This window comes from Pinus tabuliformis, chromosome 5_2 (assembly GCF_031772625.1).
Source record: "Pinus tabuliformis cultivar Carrire ecotype Pingquan chromosome 5_2, CPIR1, whole genome shotgun sequence".
In the NCBI taxonomy this organism is placed as follows: Eukaryota; Viridiplantae; Streptophyta; class Pinopsida; order Pinales; family Pinaceae; genus Pinus; species Pinus tabuliformis.
The window spans coordinates 717,983,044-718,005,508 of NC_142306.1; the positions used below are offsets into that span (position 1 = coordinate 717,983,044).

A 22,465-nucleotide genomic window follows, 5' to 3' on the forward strand; every position below is an offset into this window, starting at 1 on the left:
AGAAAATAACATAATAACTCATAAATAAATAACAATAATAAATACCAAATCTAATATTATTGCGTTGAGGTTCGATAAAGCTCATTTATATTTCAAACTATTTAAGATAAACATGGTGAGTACACAATTGATTGGACACCGTTTCGTCGAGTGATATGTCAGCTGGACAAGCGGGAGACGGAGAATGGCCACTGTGCAACGTGCCTTCACACTTGTCCGTCGAGTGATACGTCCGCTGGACAAGTGGAAACCAAGACTAGTAACAGTTGTTCCCTCGAACTAACAGCGTGCAGCGTGCCTTGATAGCTGCTTGCTCGAACGAACGGTGGAAAACAAACGTAATGACAGGTGTTCGCTCTAACGAACGGTGCAAAAGAAAAAGGTAGACGATGGTCCGCGGTTATTTGATAAATCGAATGTTCCCTTCACCATTTGCATCCCATTTTCTTGCGTTCTTCCACTTTTTCAGATTCCACCGCACAATCTGCAACCACATCTTTACACGAATTACAACTCTCACCGACCCACCAACTTCTCGCATGCGTTTTCCCACGTGTATGCAGAGAGTGCAAGTCTTCCCCTGTATTAAGACTGCCTGAACCGTCATTCTACATTCTAAAAATTCCTTTCCTCATTAGTCACTCAACTCTCCTATACCTAATCCGATGAGGTTTCTTGCCCTATCCATTCTCATTATATTTCTGATCCACGCAGATAAGATATCATGCAATTCACCTCCTCCGCGTGTGAGATGCAGGCGTAACGATTCTACCGATTGCACTGTGACCAACGCCTATGGAATCTTCCCGGACCGGGCCACCTGCAGAGCCCGGTCGGCGGTTTTCCCTCCGTCGGAAGAAGAGGTGGTTGAGGCGGTGGCAGAGGGCACCAAGAAGAAACAGAAGATGCGGGTGGTCACCAGATGGTCTCACTCCATACCCAAACTCGTCTGCCCAGGAGGGGACTCCGGTCTTATCATAAGCACTCGGGGGCTGAAGCGCATAATTGGGGTGGACGAAGGGTCAATGACGATTACCGTAGGAGGTGGAGCGTCTCTAAGGGAAGTTATAGATGCTGCTGCTAAACATAATTTGGCTCTCCCTCACTCGCCCTTTTGGGAGGGGATTACCATCGGAAGGCGGCTCAGCACCGGGGCACATGGCAGCTCTCTGTTCAATAATGGAAGTGCAATTCATGAGTATGTTGTTGGCATGAGATTGGTGGTACCTTCGCCTCCGGGTTATGTGAGTGTTGTGAGCTTCGATGAATCCCATCCAGACCTGAATGCGGCTAAGGATTCTCTCGGCCTTCTTGGAATCATTACGCAGGTATCGTACTCTCACAACTTTGGAAACTTTTTATATTTTCTATTTAGGTTATGACCCCATTTTTGTTCAACCATATGGTTCTCTACGTGAGTCTGTGAATAATGCCTGATATATAGCTGTGGTCCTGTCGTGAATATTCACACTGCTGTAAATGATTATTTATATATAATATTAATAATAAGTCAATTAAACTCAAACCTTAACTACACTAATTAACAAAACAGGATAGTAATGAACATGTATATTACTGCTTTATAATTTTATAGTATTTTTATATGATATTTCAGACTGCTGGACAATTTATTAAGATGTAGTTGTTAAATCGTTAGTGAGACAGTCATAGCTAGTTGCATGTAGGTTGAGTTATTACAGTTGTTTAAGGATTATCATGGTATTAGTAATTATTTAGCAATGGTATTTGTAATTACTTAGTAGTAGTTGTTAAAGGTTGATTTATTAATGTTACTTAAGCTTCTAATTACTCAGAAATAGTTGGTAAGGAGCAGGCTGGAGGTTAACTGGCGGTTAACCTGTCTCTCTATCTCTTTATATTAGAAGAAAATAAACTCTTAATTTTAAAACATATTTGAGACTCGTCTTTATATTATTCATACATCAACTTATTAAAAAAACACCTCTTTATTAATATAAAAACATAAAAACTTAATAAAGACATAAAAAACTCAACAAAAACAATTAACAATTAACTCTTAATCCAACAAAAACAATTTAAAACAAAAACAAAAATAACAAAACAAAAACAATTTAAAAACAATTTAACATTTCTCTTTATCTACATTTCTCCTTATCAAAACAAAAAAAACCAAAAAAATAATAAAACAAAAACAATTTAAAAACAATTTAACATGTCTCTTTATCAAAACAAAAAAATAACAAAACAAAAACAATTTAAAAACAATTTAACATGTCTCTTTATCTACATGTCTCTTTATCAAAACAAAAACAACAAAACAAAAACAAAAACAATTTTAAAAAATAACAAAACAAAAACAACAACAATTTAAAAAAATTATTTAAAAACAATTTAACATGTCCCTTTATCTTACATGTCTCACAATTTAAAAAAATAACAAAACAAAAACAACAACAATTTAAAAAAATTACAAAACAAAAACAATTTAACATGTTCCTTTATCTACATGTCTCTTTATCTCAACATGTCAATTTAAAAAAATAACAAAACAAAAACAACAACAATTTAAAAAAATTACAAAACAAAAACAATTTAACATGTCCCTTTATCTACATGTCTCACAATTTAAAAAAATAACAAAACAAAAACAACAACAATTTAAAAAAATTACAAAACAAAAACAATTTAATATGTTCCTTTATCTACATGTCTCTTTATCTCAACATGTCTATAACAAAACAAAAACAAAAACAATTAAAAAACAATATCTCAATTTAACATGTCTATAACAAAACAAAAACAACAAAACAAAAACAAAAACCATTAAAAAACAATTTAACATGTCCCTTTATTTACATGTCTCTTTATCTCAATTTAACATGTCTCTTTATCTACATGTCTCTTTATCTCAATTTAACATGTCTCTTTATCTACATGTCTCTTTATCAAAACAAAAATAACAAAACAAAAACAACAAAACAAAAGCAAAAATAATTTAAAAACAATTTAACATGTCTCTTTATCTACATGTCTCTTTATCTCTTTAAATAAACTCTTAACCAAACAAAAACAATTTTAAACTCTTAACCAAACAAAAACAAACAATTTAACATGTCTCTTTATCTACATGTCCCTTTATCTCTTTAAATAAACTCTTAACCAAACAAAAACAATTTTAAACTCTTAACCAAACAAAAAACAAAAACAATTTTAGAGGAAAATAAACTCTTAAACAAACAAAAACTTTTAGAGGAAAATAAACTCTTAACCAAACAAAAACAATTTAAAGGAAAATAAACTCTTAACCAAACAAAAACAATTTAAAGGAAAATAAACTCTTAACCAAATAAAAACAATTTTAAAACAATTTAAAGGAAAATAAACTCTTAACCAAATAAAAGCAATTTTAAAACATATTTGAAAATAAACTCTTAACCAAATAAAAACAATTTTAAAACATATTTGAAAATAAACTCTTAATCAAACAAAAACAATTTTAAAACATATTTGAAAATAAACTCTTAACCAAATAAAAACAATTTTTGAAAATAAACTCTTAACCAAACAAAAACAATTTTAAAACATATTTTAAAACAATTTTAAAACATATTTTAAAACAATTTTAAAACATATTTTAAAACCATTTTAAAACATATTTTAAAACCATTTTAAAACATATTTTAAAACCATTTTAAAACATATTTTAAAACCATTTTAAAACATATTTTAAAACATATTTTTTAAAACATATTTGAAAATAAACTCTTAACCAAACAAAAACAATTTTAAAACATATTTTAAAACCATTTTAAAACATATTTTTTAAAACATATTTTGAAAATAAACTCTTAACCAAACAAAAACAATTTTAAAACATATTTTAAAACATATTTGAGAATCGTCTTTATATTATTCATACATCAACTTATCAATTTTAAAACATATTTTAGAACATATTTTAAAACATATTTGAGAATCGTCTTTATATTATTCATACATCAACTTATTAATAAAAATACATAAAAGAAAAAAACTTATTAATAAAAATATCTAAAAGAAAAAAACGCCTCTTTATTAATATAAAAACATAAAAACAATTTTAAAACATATTTCAAACATATTTTAAAAAATATATAATATTCATACATCAACTTATTAATAAAAATATATAAAAGAAAAAAGCGCCTCTTTATTAATATAAAAACAATTTTAAAACATATTTTAAAACATACATAAAAACAATTTTAAAACATATTTGAGATTCATACATCAACTTATTAATAAAAATATATAAAAGGAAAAAACGCCTTTTTTAATATAAAATAAAAAACAATTGCCTTTATATTATTCATACATTAATCAAACAAAAACAATTTTAAAACATATTTAAAAATAAACTCTTAACCAAACAAAAACAATTTAATCAAACGAAAACAATTTTAAAACATATTTGAAACAATTTAATCAAACAAAAACAATTTTAAAACATATTTGAGAATCGATGTTCATTCCTACGTGAACCAATTCTTTTTATAGTTTTTGACATATTAATCATTATGAGTTCAGTTCGAAAAATGCATATCGAAATCTATTTTACCACTAGATCCGTTAATTGATATAGAAGAGGATTACCCCTGTTTTTGCTTATGTATCGGATTAGAACAAATTATCATAACTCGTTTCCATCTACAAATTGGTCTACATTTTCCACAAATTCTACAAATAGAAGCACGAATTTTCATATTTGTGACCCTCCAATTTGCTATATTACATTTTGTTTCCTGAGACAGAGAGTCTATTTCATCTGTGATTCTCGATCTCAGATGTTCAAAAGGTGATTCAATCGTTTGAAGATTTGTTGCTAAGTCTATATATTATACGTCCTTTGCTTAAATCATAAGCACTTAATTCAACCTTGACCCTATTTCCTGGTAGTATTCGTACGGAATTACGTCGAATCCTACCTGAAATATGAGTCAAAATCTGACATCCATTATCTGTCTGAAACATACCGTTGGGGAGTGATTCAGTAACCAAACCTTCGGCATGGTTCTGTTTCTTCATCGAATCTCCTCCTCTTTTGATTCAAAAACTTGACTAACGTGCTTGGATGAAGATGAATGGTGTCTCCACTTGCTACTACTTTTCATACTATGGGGATATCTTACAGAATAAATATTTTTGGACAACATTTGGATTAATTACTATACATAACATAAAAAATTTCCTCTAATTTTTTTTTTGTCGAGCTTCTCGATCCGTCAAAATTCCTTGGGAAGTAGAAAGAATTACGATCCCCATTCCACCTAGAACTTTTGGAATTTCTTGATAATTAGAATAAATTCTCAAACCAGGTTTGCTGGTACGCTTTGACGTGGTCATACATGTCCTCTTCTTCCTTCTCCCATATTTTGAAGTCGATATCAAAAAATATTTTTGGCCTTCCTAATGTTCCCTAACATTTTCTATCAAACCTTCTCGTAAAAGGATCCTTCCAATGTTCTTGGTAATATTAGTAGCTGTTACTCTAACCGTTCCCTTCCAATGTTCAACGTTTCTTATAGAAGTAATGTAATTAGATTGGTAATAGTATCGTTACCCATGACGAACGAATTCTTAGGAATTCCTGGTCTCGATATAAAAGGCCCCCATGCATATTGCTGTCCACGGGGACATTTGATAAATGACAAAATATCTTTATTTGAATCTTCTGCACTCAAATATACCATGAGACCCATGAGTTGATTTGCAATCTCGTGATTGATATCCTGAGCCAAAAAAAGTAATCTCTCGATAAAGTCGGTTGTATCAGTCGACCCAAGTTGCATCTTCATCTCCAGGGGCTAGGAAAGGCACTTTTGGAACACCAACGGACATTTGTTTTAATGGAAAGAAGTGAAGCACTATACTCTAATATGGGAACGTAAAGTATATGAAATTGTGTAACATATGAACTCTCGATGGATGGTATAGGGGAAGTTTTGAACCTATCTGGAAATAGAGCTTTAGATGGTCCATGTAAAAGATCCTTCCATTATTCGAGTTGATAATGTAACGAATCACACTTTTACTGCTAAATTATACCCGCCACGATCCGATTGTAACATACTTATCGATCTTTTGTCCAACCAACCCATTTATATTTTTTTGAGTCTTTTCCGGATAACTTCAATCAGAGAATAATAAGCCCCATTCACTATTAAAATGATTAAAATTATCAAACATAAAACATTTTGAAAATATTTTAAAACATATTTGAGAATCGTCTTTATATTATTCATACATCAACTTATTAATAAAAATATATAAAAGAAAAAAACGCTTCTTTATTAATATAAAAACATAAATAAAACATAAAAACATAATTGTGTTTATATTATTCATACATCAACTTATTAATAAAAATATATAACTAAAAAATATATAAAAGAAAAAAACGCCTCTTTATTAATATAAAAACAAAAACAATTGTCTTTATATTATTCATACATCAACTTATTAATAAAAATATATAAGGTACATCAACTTATTAATAAAAATATATAAGGGAAAAAAACGGTTCTTTATTAAAAAAATATATAAGAGAAAAAAACGCCTCTTTATTAATATAAAAACATAAAAACAAAAACAAAAATAAAAACATAAAAACAAAAACAATTGTCTTTATATTATTCATACATCAACTTATTAATCAACTTATTAATAAAAAAAACGGTTCTTTATTAATCTAAAATATATAAGTAAAAAACGCCTCTTTATTAATATAAAAACACAAAAAAAAACGGTTCTTTATTAATCTAAAATATATAAGGAAAAAACGCCTCTTTATTAATATAAAAACATAAAAACAAAAACGCCTCTTTATTAATATAAAAACATAAAAACAAAAACGCCTCTTTATTAATATAAAAAACATAAAAACAAAAACAATTGTCTTTATATTATTCATACATCAACTTATTAATAAAAATATATAAGGAAACAAAAACGCCTCTTTATTAATATAAAAAACATAAAAACAAAAACAATTGTCTTTATATTATTCATACATCAACTTATTAATAAAAATATAAAAACATAAAAACAAAAACAAAAACAATTTTCTTTATATTATTCATACATCAACTTATTAATAAAAATATATAAGGAAAAAAACAGTTCTTTATTAATCTAAAAAATATATAAGAAAAAACGCCCCTTTATTAATATAAAAACATAAAAACAAAAACGCCTCTTTATATTATTCATACATCAACTTATTAATAAAAATATATAAGGGAAAAAACGGTTCTTTATTAATCTAAAAAATATATTAAAGAAAAAAACCCCTATTTATTAATATAAAAACAAAAACAAAACAAAAACAATGGTCTTTATATTATTCATACATCAACTTATTTGTTTTTGTCTTTATATTATTCATACATCAACTCAACTTATTAATAAAAATATATAGGGAAAAAACAGTTCTTTATTAATCTAAAAACAAAAACAAAACAAAAACAATTGTCTCTATATTATTCATACATCAACTTATTTGTTTTTGTCTTTATATTATTCATACATCAACTTATTAATAAAAACATCAACTTATTTGTTTTTTTCTTTATATTATTCATACATCAACTTATTAATAAAAAATATATAAGGGGAAAAACGGTTCTTTACGCCTCTTTATTAATATAAAGAAAAAAAATGGTTCTTTATTAATCTTAAAAAGAAAAACATAAAAACATATTTGAGGCTCGTCTTTATATTATTCATACATCAACTTATTAATAAAAATATTAATAAAAAATATATAGGGGAAAAACGGTTCTTTACGCCTCTTTATTAATATAAAAATATAAAAACAAAAACAACACTTGTTAATAAAAATATAAAGAAAAAAAATGGTTCTTTATTAATCTTAAAAAGAAAAACATAAAAACATATTTGAGGCTCGTCTTTATATTATTCATACATCAACTTATTAATAAAAATATTAATAAAAAATAAGGGGAAAAACGGTTCTTTACGCCTCTTTATTAATATAAAAATATAAAAACAAAAACAACACTTGTTAATAAAAATATAAAAAAAAAAATGGTTCTTTATTAATCTTAAAAAGAAAAACATAAAAACATATTTGAGGCTCGTCTTTATATTATTCATACATCAACTTATTAATAAAAATATATAAAAGGGAAAAAACGGCTCTTTATTAATCTATAAAAAAACATAAAAACGTATTTGAGACTCATCTTTATATCGTTCATACATCAACTTAAAACAATTTTAAAACATATTTGAGACTCGTCTTTATATTATTCATACATCAACTTACTAATAAAAAATATATAAAAGAAAAAAACCGCCTCTTCATCATATAAAAACAGATGGGTATAAAATAAGAAGAGTAATAATATTCCAACTATATCTAGATTAAATTGTATTTTGTCGATGTGATTTTGCAAGCTTCATGAGTCAAAAATAAGAAGAGTAATAATTTTCCAACTATATCTAGATTAAATTGTATTTTGTCGATGTGATTTTGCAAGCTTCATGAATCAAACTTGGACAACCTGTCCCAAAATTTGGGCCAAATTAGATGATGAAATGTTTGACACTTGTCCCAATTTGGGTCTAATTTTGGGCCAAATTAGATGATGAAATGTTTGACACTTTTCTTTAGGCTACATCCAACCTATAGTATATCCTATAGTATATTTATTTCTGGTAAAATGTTGACACTTTTCTTTAGGCTACATACAACCTATAGTATATTTCTGGTAAGTGGAATAAATGAAAAAATATTTTTCACTTGAAAGAGGAGTAAAAATCATAAATCAATTTGTCCATAATAGTTTTGCCTTTTGAGGGTTCCCGCTCTGTATAATAGCATGTCTGATATCCTGTCGGCTGATTGGTAATGACCGGTTGTGAATGATTGGGAATGAGTGTCAATCAGCTATGAACCCAATGGTGACTCACTCACTCGGCCCCGTACCGTGTAGGGTGTAGTTTGGTAGGGTAGAGGGTGTATTTATTAGAGTTCGTAGGGTCTATTTCGAGGTCTATTTCGAGGGCCACGGTTGGGTCTAGTTGAGGGGCGAGGTCTCCTGTCTCTTCTTATTGGAATGATGTTCTCTGTCTCAAGGCAATAACTTCTAGCTGCACCAACCATAGCTTCATCATGCTGCTGCCCCCTAATTATAGTAGGCTAGCTGCACCGACAAGAGCTAATTGGTGCACGGAAAGGAGCTTCATTCCTATACCGACGTACCAGAGCTTCATGCATCTAGTTTTCCCTTTTGAGGGTTCCTGCTCTGTATAATAGCATCCTCTGTATAATAGCTGTCTCTGTATGCATCTAAAGATATCAAAATCTCATCCACATTCTGATAAGATGAGAGATCCACTTCCTTCAATAAAAATTTAAATCTATTAGTAAATGCATCTACATTATTTTTACTATTTTGCTTTAATCTTGGACTTAAAGTTTCTTTTGGTCAAACCTCTGTTAGATTCACTTTCTTCAAAAAAATCAAAAAATTAAATCTATTAGTAAAAATGCATCTACGTTATTTTTACTATTTTGCTTTAATCTTGGACTTAATAAAGTACGTTTGTTTCTTTTGGTCAAACCTCTGTTAGTTTCTATTACAATTGAAGCATAATGAAGTTCTATTTAGAACTCACAAAGTTGTTCCCTAATATTAATACTAAAACTGAAAAATTTACAACTTGTTAGCTATTGTTGTTTGTTCTGTAATTAATTTTGGTTTTGTTCCCAAATACTAATACTAAAACTGAAAAATTTAACTAACTTGTTAGCTATTGTTGTTTATTCTCTAATTAATTTTGGGTTTTGTTCCCTAATACTAATACTAAAACTGAAAAATTTAACTAACTTGTTAGCTATTGTTGTTTGTTCTCTAATTAATTTTGGGTTTTGGGATAGCTTGTTTTTTAATTATATAAACCAAATCTACTTCATCTCCACAATGCTCCTGCTCCTACCAATTGATTTTGTAGCTATTCTTTTACTATTGGAGTTTGACCTTTAAATCTTGATTAGTGTTTATGGAAGCATTCTTTTCTTACCTTATGTTGAAGGTGACATTCCTACTTGATATTTTTGAGTAGTGGATGTTGTTGGCAGAAGTTCCCAATTGTTTCCACTTTTGCACATATACGTACTTTTGTTTCTCTTTATTCTTTTGTCCTTTTCCTTATCTCACATATTGTTGATTGTTGATATTCTTTCTCTGTCTCATAAAATCTCAAATTGTTGATATTCTTTCTCTGTCTCATAAATTGTTTGGAGGCTTTTTGTACAAGCTCTTTTTATACTTTTCTCATTTGTTTGAGGTGTTCCTACAACAAGTGAAGTGGTTGAGATGATTGCCCAACTTCTGCAATTTGCTCTATACTTAGAGTTGTTTCCATTATCCAAGTTCCTTTATTGGCCAATATTTCAATATTTGGTTTCGCAAGATGTATATAATTTCAAGAACCTTGTTTAATTATTTTCTTTGATATAATTTCATAAAGATCACAAGGCCAAACCTCTCCTCGTGAAAAAATCATTTGTCTTATTAATTCCTCCATATCCTGGAGAGAAATTCTAAATTTAACCAGGAATGGACCCACCTCTTTCTTCAATTTAAACATAGCATCATGCTTTTTGGAATAGCAGGATGCTTTTTGGAAATAAAATTTAAGTGATTTGAATTTAGACTTTATTTGATCTTTTCTATAGAAAACATCTTCATACTCAGAAAATTAATTTCAAGAACCTTGTTTAATTATTTTCTTTGATATAATTTCATAAAGATCACAAGGCCAAACCTCTCCTCTCCATATCCTGGAGAGCAATCCTAATTTTAACCAGGAATGGACCCACCTCTTTCTTCAATTTAAACATAGCATGATGCTTTTTGGAAATAAAATTTAAGTGATTTGAATTTAAACTTTATTTGATGTTTTCTATAGAAAACATCTTCATGCTCAGAAAATTGAGTTGATATTGTGGAAGCTCACAACCATATACTCTATTCTCTTTAAAATTCTTAAATACCAATTGTTAACCCTAACATTTTACAAAAAGGCCCTAAAATGTTTGAAGTACATCTAAATTATATCTCTATTTCTAAATATTTCTCACAAGACTAATCTTGTTAAGTTTCTTTGTCATCAAAACTATGACAGTTTCTTTGTCGTCAAAATTATGACAATATTGGAACACTTCTCTCAATGCTTTTCCTTTTCCACGGGGATTCATTGGGGAGCAATAACATACTGCATGGGTTCATATTGGTGGATATATATTGAGGAAGAAATGACATAATAGATTAAGCATATAACAGGGTTAAAGAGTTTTTATATTAGTAGATATAAAAAATAGAGCTCAAAGTTAATAAAAAATATAAAGGGGTATAAAAAATGTTAACCAGAAAATGAATATTTAAATTATCTAGTGAAAGTAGGTTTTTTTAAATCAGCAAGGTGTATTGAGTTCGTATTGGTAGGGGTTAAATAAAGTGATATTTAGATGTATTTTAAGGGTTAAATAAAGTGATATTTAGAGGTATTTTCCAGTATATAGTCAAATTGGTTTTTTTAAATCAGAAAGGTGTATTGAGTTCGTATTGGTAGGGGTTAAATAAAGTGATATTTAGATGTATTGGTAAGGGTTAAATAAAGTGATATTTAGAGGTATTTTCCCGTATGTACTCAAATTAAGAGTATTGTATTGCTTAGTATGTCATGAACATACACAATATGTCACATGTAGTCAAATTAAGGGTATTGCTTAGTATGTCATGAACATACGCAATATGTCATATGTTCATTAAGTGAAACCCCCATGTGCCATAAATTCCAAATAAGTGTTCCTAATCTCTTAGTTTTCTTAGGATTCAAGAAACTATTTTTTCTTCCTCTATGGATGACATTACCACTATCCTCAATATATATGTGTATATGTGCATGTGTAAATACAATATAAAAATATTTTTTCTTATTAGAAGTATTTCTGGTACAAAATATCAAGTGAATACCAAAGAAATTAAATATTTCTCTTATACTAAACTATAAAAAACATCTTTAAATATAATAACACAAACCCCTTTAATTTCTTTAAACATTTCCCTTATACTAAATTATAAAAAACATCTTTAAATATAATAACACAAACCCCTTTAATTTCTTTAAACATTTCCCTTATAAAACATCTTTAAATATAATAACACAAACCCTTTTAATTTCTTTTTAGAAAAATATAAAAGCTTAGTTTTTTTAACAAAAACCTAAAAAACCCCATCATAATAACTTTCATAAATCACATTTTATTTCCCTTATACTAAATTATAAAAAACATCTTTAAATATAATAACACAAACCCCTTTATAAAACATCTTTAAATATAATAACACAAACCCCTTTAATTTCTTTTTAGAAAAATATAAAAGCTCAGTTTTTTTAACAAAAACCTAAAAAACCCCATCATAATAACTTTCATATATTAATAATATTTAACACAAACCCCTCTAATTTTTTTTTAGAAAAATATTAAAGCTCAGTTTTTTTAACAAAAACCTAAAAAAAACCCATCATAATAACTTTCATATATTAATAATATTTAATCACATTTATATAAAATGGAACACTTCAATCTTTTTACTTTTTACTCAACCAAAACATGCTACACCAACACGTCTAATTATATTTATAAGAAATTAGAAAAATAAAGCTAAACTTATATATTAGAAAAATAAAGCTAAACTTATATATTTCTATAAGAGATTAGAAAAATAAAGCTAAACTTATATATTAGAAAAATAAAGCTAAACTTATATATTTAGAAAAATAAAGCTAAACTTATATATTTCTATAAGAGATTAGAAAAATAAAGCTAAACTTATATATTTCTATTGCCTAGCTACAATTTACTCTTATATATTTCTATAAGAGATTAGAAAAATAAAGCTAAACTTATATATTTCTATTGCCTAGCTACAATTTACTCTTCTCACCTCTAGATATAAGTTTATCCAAACTTATATATTTCTATAAGAGATTATAAAAATAAAGCTAAACTTATATATTTCTATAAGAGATTAGAAAAATAAAGCTAAATTTATATATTTCTATTGACTAGCTACAATTTACTCTTATATATTTCTATAAGAGATTAGAAAAATAAAGCTAAACTTATATATTTCTATTGCCTAGCTACAATTTACTCTTATATATTTCTATAAGAGATTATAAAAATAAAGCTAAACTTATATATTTCTATTGCCAAGCTACAATTTACTCTTCTCACTTTTAGATATAAGTTTATCCTTTTACCCCTAAGGTGCATGTCACTCTTCTCACTTTTAGGTATATGTTTATCTTTTTAACCATGAAATACAATGAAAACTTTATACATGACTGACATCTAATTATATTTTTAGGTATATGTTTATCTTTTTAACCATGAAATACAATGAAAACTTTATACATGACTGACATCTAATTATATTTATGTGAAATTCATGAAATTGAAATTCAAAAAATAAAGCTATATTTACCACACTTTTACTCTTCTCACCTCTAGATATAAGTTTATCTTTTTAGCCATAAGGTGCATGTCACTCTTCTCACTTTTAGGTATATGTTTATCTTTTTAACCATGAAATACAGTGAAAACTTTATACATGACTGACATCTAATTATATTTATATGAAATTCAAAATTTTCACTTTATACATGACTGACATCTATTTATATCTATATGAAATTCAAGAAATAAAGCTATATTTACCACACTTTTCAACATAACTGGCATCTAATTATATTTATATGAAATTCAAAAAATAAAACTATATTTATCACACTTTTCAACTATAAAACTATAAAACTTTTAATAGAATTTATCACACTTTTCAACTATAAAACTGTAAAACTTTTATATTTATCACACTTTTCAACTATAAAACTATAAAACTTTTATATTTCTATTAAGTAGCTACAATTATATGAAATTCAAAAAATAAAGCTATATTTATCACACTTTTCAACTATAAAACTATAAAACTTTTATATTTCTATTAAGTAGCTACAATTTACTCTTCGCACCACTACATATAAGCTTTTCAACTATAAAATTACTCTTCGCACCTCTACATATAAGCTTTTCAACTATAAAACTATAAAACTTTTATATTTCTATTAAGTAGCTACAATTTACTCTTCGCACCTCTACATATAAGTTTATCTTCTTAGCCTTGAAGTACATGCCACTCTTCTCACCTCTAAATATAAGCTTATCTTTTTACTCTTCGCATCACTAGACATAAGTTTATCTTCTTAGCCATGAACTTCTTAGTCATGAAGTACATGTCACTCTTCTCACCTCTAAATTTACTCTGGGCAAGTTTATCTTCTTAGCCATGAAGTACATGTCACTCTTCTCACTTCTAAATATAAGTTTATCTTTTTACTCTTCGCATCTCTAGATATAATCTAGATATAATCTAAATATAATCTATTCGCATCTCTAGATATAATCTAGATATAATCTAAATATAATCTATTCGCATCTCTAGATATAATCTATATATAATCTAAATATAAGTTTATCTTTTTACTCTTCGCATCTCTAGATATAATCTAAATATAAGCTTATCTTTTTACTCTTCGCATCTCTAGATATAATCTAAATATAAGCTTTATCTTTTTACTCTTCGCATCTCTAGATATAAGTACTTATATCTTCTTAGCCCTGAAGTACATGTCACTCTTCTCACCTTTAAATATACGTCTATCTTTTTACTCTTCGCACCTCGAGATATAAGTTGATCTTCTTAGCTATGAAGTACATGTCACTCTTCTCACTTCTAAATATAAATTTATCTTTTTAACATAAAATGCAGGCTTTAAATATAAGTCTATCTTTTTACTCTTCGCACCTCTAGATATAAGTTGATCTTCTTAGCCATGAAGTACATGTCACTCTTCTCACTTCTAAATATAAATTTAAATTTATCTTTTTAACATAAAATACAGTCTCTAAATATAAGTCTATCTTTTTACTCTTCGCACCTCTAGATATAAGTTGATCTTCTTAGCCATGAAGTACATGTCACTCTTCTCACTTCTAAATATAAATTTATCTTGTTAACATAAAATACAGTTAATATAAGTTGATCTTCTTAGCCATGAAGTACATGTCACTCTTCTCACTTCTAAATATAAATTTATCTTTTTAACATAAAATACAGTTAATTTGTGTTGATCTTCTTAGCCATGAAGTACATGTCACTCTTCTCACTTCTAAATATAAATTTATCTTTTTAACATAAAATACAGTTAATTTGTGTTGATCTTCTTATCCATGAAGTACATGTCACTCTTCTCACTTCTAAACATAAATTTACTAAGTACATGTCACTCTTCTCACTTCTAAATATAAATTTATCTTTTTAACATAAAATACAGTCTCTAAATATAAGTCTATCTTTTTACTCTCCGCATCTCTAGATATAGTTGATCTTCTTAGCCATGAAGTACATGTCACTCTTCTCACTTCTAAATATAAAATTATCTTTTTAACATAAGATACAGTTAGTATAAGTTGATCTTCTTAGCCGTGAAGTACATGTCACTCTTCTCACTTATAAATATAAATTTATCTTTTTAACATAAAATACAATGAATTTGTGTTGATCTTCTTAGCCATGAAGTACATGTCACTCTTCTCACTTCTAAATATAAATTTATCTTTTTAACATAAAATGCAGTTAATTTGTGTGGAATTTAATTTTCAATAAATTTTATTCGCATCTCTAGATATAATCTAAATATAAGCTTATATTTTTACTCTTCGCAAGTTTATTTTCTTAGCCATGAAGTACATGTCACTCTTCTCACTTCTAAATATAAGCTTATCTTTTTACTCTTCGCATCTCTAGATATAATCTAAATATAAGCTTATCTTTTTATATAAGCTTATCTTTCTCACTTTTAAATATAAGCTTATCTTTTTACTCTTCGCATCTCTAGATATAATCTAAATATAAGTTTTATCTTTTTACTCTTCGCAGCGCTAGATATAATCTAAATATAAGTTTATCTTTTTATATAAGCTTATATTTTTACTCTTCCCATCTCTAGATATAAGTACTTATATCTTCTTAGCCATGAAGTACATGTCACTCTTCTCACTTCTAAATATAAGCTTATCTTTTTACTCTTCGCACCTCTAGATCTAAGTACTTATATCTTCTTAGCCATGAAGTACATGTCACTCTTCTCACTTCTAAATATAAGCTTATCTTTTTACTCTTCGCAACTCTAGATATAAATTGATCTTCTTAGCCATGAAGTACATGTCACTCTTCTCACTTCTAAATATAAATTTATCTTTTTAACATAAAATACAATCTCTAAATATAATTCTATCTTTTTACTCTTCGCACCTCTAGATATAAGTTGATCTTCTTAGCCATGAAGTACATGTCACTCTTCTCACTTCTAAATATAAATTTATCTTTTTAACATAAAATACACTTAATATAAGTTGATCTTCTTAGCCATGAAGTACATGTCACTCTTCTCACTTCTAAATATAAATTTATCTTTTTAACATAAAATACACTCTCTAAATATAAGTCTATCTTTTTACTCTTCGCACCTCTAGATATAAGTTTTTACTCTTCGCACCTCTAGATATAAGTTTTTACTCTTCGCATCTCTAGATATAAGTTGATCTTCAAATATAAGTCTATCTTTTTACTCTTCGCACCTCTAGATATAAGTTTTTACTCTTCGCACCTCTAGATATAAGTTTTTACTCTTCGCATCTCTAGATATAAGTTGATCTTCTTAGCCATGAAGTACATGTCACTCTTCTCACTTCTAAGTATAAATTTATATTTTTCTCACTTCTAGATATAAATATATCTTTTTAACATAAAATACAGTTAATATAAAATACAGTTAATATAAGATGATCTTCTATAAGTTGATCTTCTTAACCATGAAGTACATGTCACTCTTCTCACTTCTAAATATAAATTTATCTTTTTAACATAAAATACAGTTAATGGAATTTAATTTTCAATAAATTTTATACTTTAAACAAATCATTATCAACCTAAAAAAAATTCCACATCTTATATACTCCAACATCTCATATACCAGTATTAAAATATTTTAAAAATATATTATTTTTATTCCCTTTTCAAAGATTTCATATTTTACCAAACATGTCGGGCATCGAACTCAGTGATTTAGTACTGAGAATTGGATATAATTTTTTGCATTAACTTTTCTGTAAACGTTCCCAATAATAGTTTTTTTTGTTTTCTTTTTTCAATAATAGGTTTTTTTTTTTTAATTCACCAAAGGTGACAATATAACGCTGTGGAAGCTATATATATCTTTATACCAAATCTCTTGTATATATTGTCCATTCTAATGTTGATTGCAAATTGAAGAATATTTCAAAAAATAGGAAAGTATTTAACTTTACTCATATCTATTAAGTGTTTAAAATATTAAAAAACTGCATTTCAGAGATATATAAATTTAGAAAGTCACATAATAAATGCATATTTATCTGTTGCGAGTGCAGGTGACCGTGAAGTTGCAACCCATGTTTAAGCGATCCATTACAAACGTAAAGATGAACGACGCGTATTTAGAGGAGAATACACTAGACTTTGGATTGGCCCATGAGTTCGCAGACTTGACATGGTTTCCCGGGCAGCGGGCAGTTATTTACAGAGTGGACGATCGCGTTTCGGTTAATGAAGGAGGAGACGGGATCAATGACTTCTTCGGCTTTCGCTCAATGTTCACTGCAGGCTTAGCTATGGCTCGTTCAGCGGGTGCGTTATAAAACGGCCCAACTGTTACCAAAAGTTTCGAATCCCTTCACATATGAGAGAATAATTGCGCCTCTCGCGCGTCAAAACGCTTATATATCCTAGCGAAAAACTTATTAAAAATAAATAATAATTAACTCAATATTAAATGGTAATCTTGAATTTGTTTTATTAAATTTAATTTTTTTACAATTTCAGCTTTTTCAACTGTATTCCTTTGATTTGATTATTATTGATGTGGATGTAATAAGAGCCATTTTAACCCCAGATATTATTGATGTGTATGTAATAAAATCATTTTAACTCTAGTTAAAAGTCATTTTAACGGATATTTACATACATTTCTGATACTATAGAGTCTGGACTTTATCTGTTTTGTCTGTGGACAGAGGAGCTCCAAGAAGCTACAAAGGATGCCAAGAGGAAATGCATGACAGCGAAGTTTCAGGTTGGGGCCATTTTAGGCATGGCTTCCGGTTTTAAAACCGATGGTGTATTCTTCACAAAGTACCCTGTGATAGGATATCAGAACAATCTACAGGCTTCTGGATCATGTCTCAAATCTGCAGAAAACACCCTGGTGACAACTTGTGCGTGGGATCCTCGCATCAAAGGCGAATTCTTCCATCAGACAACAATTGCCATTGGTCTCTCCAAGATTAAAGACTTCATCACAGACATTAAAAAGCTTCGGGATCTGAACCCCAGCAGTTTGTGTGGGATCGAACTATACGGTGGCATTCTGATGCGTTTTGTGAAAGCTTCCAGTGCATATTTAGGTTTAGATGAGGATTCTGTGGACCTTGATTTCACGTATTACCGTTCTCGAGATCCCATGACACCCAGGCTGAACGAGGACGTGTTGGAAGAGATTGAGCAGATGGGTTTGTTCAAATATGGAGGTACTCCTCACTGGGGCAAGAACCGAAATATTGCATTTCTAGGAGTCATGGATAAGTATAGTAAAGCCCAGGATTTCTTGAAAGTCAAGGAAAAATACGATCCTGAGGGATTAATGTCGAATGATTGGACAGATGCCATGATGGGAACAGGGCAGGAAGGGTTGGTTATGGTGAAGGATGGATGTGCTTTGGAAGGGCTCTGTGTGTGCTCCGAGGACAGACACTGTGGTCCCGAAAAGGGCTATTTCTGCAAAGCAGGAAGAGTCTACCCGGATGCTAGGGTTTGTAGATACGAAGGATAATAAAACATGCGCATATTGCACCATTTAAGAAAAAATTACACAATGTTCTCAATTCTCAGCGTACGTTCATGATTCCTTTTACAGTTTAGTGCTGAAATGAATAATGATTATGCATGTGCATTAATAGATTACTTTTTTGTTTTCGTTATGTGCTTAATGTTTACCTACCTAGCTGTGCAAATAGAGATGAATTTGTGGTGAGTAGGGAGATGTACACTACCCTTTTTTCATAATTATCAGATTCAACCGAATTGGCTCGAGTAAAATCACTGGATTCAGTGATGAGCGTGATTCGAATTTGGTATGAAAATATGTTTTGGCAAAATTGAGAGAATTGTGTTTAAATGCTTTCCTATATTTCCTTCATTCCAGACTTTTCGGATGACTGTGATTTCTTTCCAAAATTAATTAATTAATTAATTAATTAATTATATATATATATATATATATAATTAATTAATTAATTTAAATTAATTATATATATATATATATATATATATATATATAATTAATTAATTAATTTAAATTAATTATATATATATATATATATATATATAATTAATTAATTAATTTAAATTAATTATTTATATATATATATATATATATATATATATATATAATTAATTAATTTTGAAAAGAAATCACAGTATATATATATATATATATATATATATAATTTTGGAATAATCACAGTGATATATATATATATATATAATTTTGGAAAGAAATCACAATTTTATATATATATATTCAAAATTTTATAAACTCTTTAACTATCGTTTTTAATCATCTTATGAAAAAAGGAAATGAAATAATGAAAGAAGGAAATGAAATCAAATAGTACAACAAATAATTAATAATTAATAATTAATAATTTTGGAAAGAAATAATTAATTTTGTGAAGAAATCACATATATATATATATATAATTTTGGAAAGAAATCACAGTTTTATATATATTCAAAATTTTATAAACTCTTTAACTATCGTTTTTAATCATCTTATGAAAGAAGGAAATGAAATCATGAAAGAAGGAAATGAAATCAAATAGTACAACAAAAGGAAGGAAATGAAATCAAATAGTACAACAAAAAGCTTAGTTTTTCATAAGAATTACAATTTTTTAAGTATTAAAAAAACACTTTAAATCTAAGGAGCTTGAGAAACACTTTAAATCTAAGGAGTTTGAGAAACACTTTAAATTTGAAAAACACTTCAAATCCAAAGAGCTTGAGAAACTTTGACGAGCTCCCACCAACAAAAGGAATATAGATCAACACAACGCCATCATGCTATTCAAAACATGATGAACAACTCTTCAATAATTCTTTTTAATCATGTATCAAAGTTGGAAATGGGATTAGATATTGGGGGTTATTTTTTCATAAGAATAACACTTTTAAATATAAGGAGGTTGAGAAATTTGCTTGAGCTCTCACTAACAAAAGGAATATAGATCAACATAAGAAAAGTAACGAGTAATTACAACATAAGAAAGGAATATAGATCAACATAAGAAAAGTAACGAGTAATTACAACATAAGATATTAAAGGATGAAAATTTAATTTTTAGATACAAAAGGTCAAAAAGTTAAAACATATTTTTGTATCTACAAAATTATTAATATAAATATTTTAATCATGTATCAAAGTTGGAAATGGGATTAGATATGGGGAATAAATATTTTAATCATGTATCAAAGTTGGAAATGGGATTAGATATTGGGGTTATTTTTTCATAAGAATAACACTTTTAAATATAAGGAGGTTGAGAAATTTGCTTGAGTTCTCACTAACAAAAGGAATATAGATCAGCATAAAAAAAGTAACGAGTAATTACAACATATAAAAGGAATATAGATCAACATAAGAAAAGTAACTAGTAATTACAACATAAGATATTAAAGGATGAAAATTTAATTTTTAGATACAAAAGGTCAAAAAGTTAAAACATATTTGTATCTACAAAATTATTAATATAAATAAAAATATTTTTGTATCTACAAAATTATTAATATAAATAAAAATATTTTTGTATCTACAAAATTATTAATATAAATAAAAATATTATGATCACAATTGTTATCAACATTATTATATTGAGTCATGACAGAGGCATTATCACTATTAGTATTCTATTGTGGAATATCTCTAAGAAAAAGATCATTTTCATGAATATGATTTGTCACTATTCGTATTCTATTATGGAATATCTTTAAGAAAAAGATCATTTTCATGAATATGATTTGTCACTATTAGTATTCTATTATGGAATATCTCATAATTGGTACTTGTAAAGTTAGACTAAATTCACTAAATATAAGGGGAACTCCTTATATGGAATATCTCATAATTGGTACTTGTAAAGTTAGACTAAATTCACTAAATATAAGGGGAACTCTTTACAAAATACTTGAAGTGGATGCTGTCCCTTCAAATATTTCATCCACAAGTGTAAATTGCAATGAGTGTTAGCTAGATTTGTCAATTCACTACATCTTAAATGCTCTCTCTTCTTGATAAACAACATGCTCCAACACTTCTCACATGTTAATGCATCAGTGACATATTTTTACTTATTACTTATTGTTTTCAATGAAAATAATATTATATTAATACAAGAATTGGTGTGTAACAATTTGCAAAAGTACCTGAAAACCATAAATAATTGCAATGTCTTACATACCAAAATATGCACCCTATTTGCAAATGTTTGCAATCTAAGTGTCTCATATCCATGCAGAAACATGAACAAGTAGGGGAGGTTTCTATATGGTGTATATCCTATGTCACATATATCATGGTAAAAGAATGGCCAAGATTGGCCATGCTTTCATAAATAATATTTATACTTGTAGCTACATCCTCTACATACAATTATAAAACACCTCCAACATATTTCTATCTTTAGGCAGATGAAAGAAATTAGATGTAAGAAACTCCTTGCACTGTGAAATGACCTATGCAACATATACCACTTTTTGTCCATGATGTTCTATATTGGTTTATATATTAATCAATCATTTTTACATATCAATGACAAGTGTTGTTGTACCCTCTATGTGTCTTCATATACAAAACCCGTGCATGCAAAATTAAAAACAACCATCCTCAAAATTTGTATGATAAGTTTACAAATAGAGATAATTTTTTCTCGTATGACCAAAATATTTCACCATTTTATATGATTGTTTGCCTTATCGGTTTACCACTTTATAACCTTAAAAAATGAGTTTTCACCCACTCTTCATTGCATAAAAATAATGTCATTGCAACTTTTTGCTTTAGTACCCTGTTCAATGCAATGAAATGGGTGGAAAACCTAATGTTACTAGGTTTGAGTAAATTTGTAGTTCTATATTTTCTAAATATCTTAAACTTAGTCAATGATTAAGAATGAATTTCACCAGTTTTCTTG

General features: G+C 27.9%; 1 pseudogene; it reads left to right on the plus strand.

Moving 5' to 3' along the window:
• Positions 1–665: 665 nt before the first annotated feature.
• On the plus strand, positions 666–19,047 carry LOC149161205 (putative L-gulonolactone oxidase 6 pseudogene; annotated as a pseudogene).
• Positions 19,048–22,465: the final 3,418 nt, after the last annotated feature.